This window comes from Pygoscelis adeliae, unplaced genomic scaffold, assembly GCF_000699105.1.
Source record: "Pygoscelis adeliae isolate BGI_AS28 unplaced genomic scaffold, ASM69910v1 Scaffold44, whole genome shotgun sequence".
In the NCBI taxonomy this organism is placed as follows: domain Eukaryota; kingdom Metazoa; phylum Chordata; class Aves; order Sphenisciformes; family Spheniscidae; genus Pygoscelis; species Pygoscelis adeliae.
In genome coordinates, this window is record NW_008824761.1 from 4,626,003 (window position 1) to 4,627,118 (window position 1,116).

Sequence of the window (1,116 nt, forward strand, 5' to 3'; positions counted from 1 at the left end):
AGAGTGTTTCTACTAGTTGTGTGGTTTTGTTAAATAGACATGATTAAAATCTGCAGAGATCTCTCCAGTTTGCAAATATCCTTTTTTTGTGTGTTTGTTTTTTGACCCTGGACTGCTGCTGTGAACAACAGAAGATGCATTTGGAGAGTGAGAGAGTGAGAAAGTTCAGTGGATTGCAATGGTTGAAAAGCATATCCAGTTAGAAAATTGTGCTTTTGTTGTCATTGATCTATGCTGGGACCGTTATACTTGAGATCATATTGCAAACAAAACAACTGAAACTGTAAACATTAAACCTATTGTGCTATTAACAATGTTAGTGGACACTTATAAGTCGATCAGTGTTCAAATACTTGTAAATAGAGACAATTATTACTTACAATTTTTGTGTACTTATAATGTTCACTTGAAAAGATACTGTAGAATATTTCTGTGTTTCACAGTTGCTTTTTACTTTCTTTCATTTGCTTCCTGTTGTTTTGCTTTTCTTTTCAGTGATGGTGTTTCTGTGTTAGTAGTCTGTCTGACACACAATGTTCCAAGGAAATCAAAACACTTGTGTTAAAAGTAAAAAAAGGAGTGATGGGGTGGGAGGGAAGGTTGGTTGTAGAAAGGAAAAAAAAAAGATTTTTCTTTCTATGTAGTAGCAAATGATGCCAGCATTCAGGTAGAATTTCTTCTTTTTCCTTTTTCTTTTGTTTTTTAATATTAAGAAATGAAAGGACTTGTGTAAGGGCTTAATAATTTGCAATTTTTTTTTTAACTTCCATTATGTTTCATAAAACAGGGAAACTGCAAAACAAAAGAATAATATTTAAATTTGTGGTGGTAGGTGAGAGAGAAAGCTGTTCGTTTGGAATCCTTGATCAAATTAGCTGCAGTCTGTCATTTAATGAGTGGTAGCTGACATTGATTTCAGCTGGAATATATGGAGGAAATTCTACAGGAGCAAAATACAATAATCATGTTTTTCCAGTTGGGCAGGTGTGTGTCTATACCTAAGACAGTTTGTATGGCTGAAACAGCAGCATTTGTGTTGATCTTCATCTGCGTTAATGTTGTAGTAACACAAGTGTTTTTAGACCATAGCCACAGAATATTTAATGTGTTGTGCCT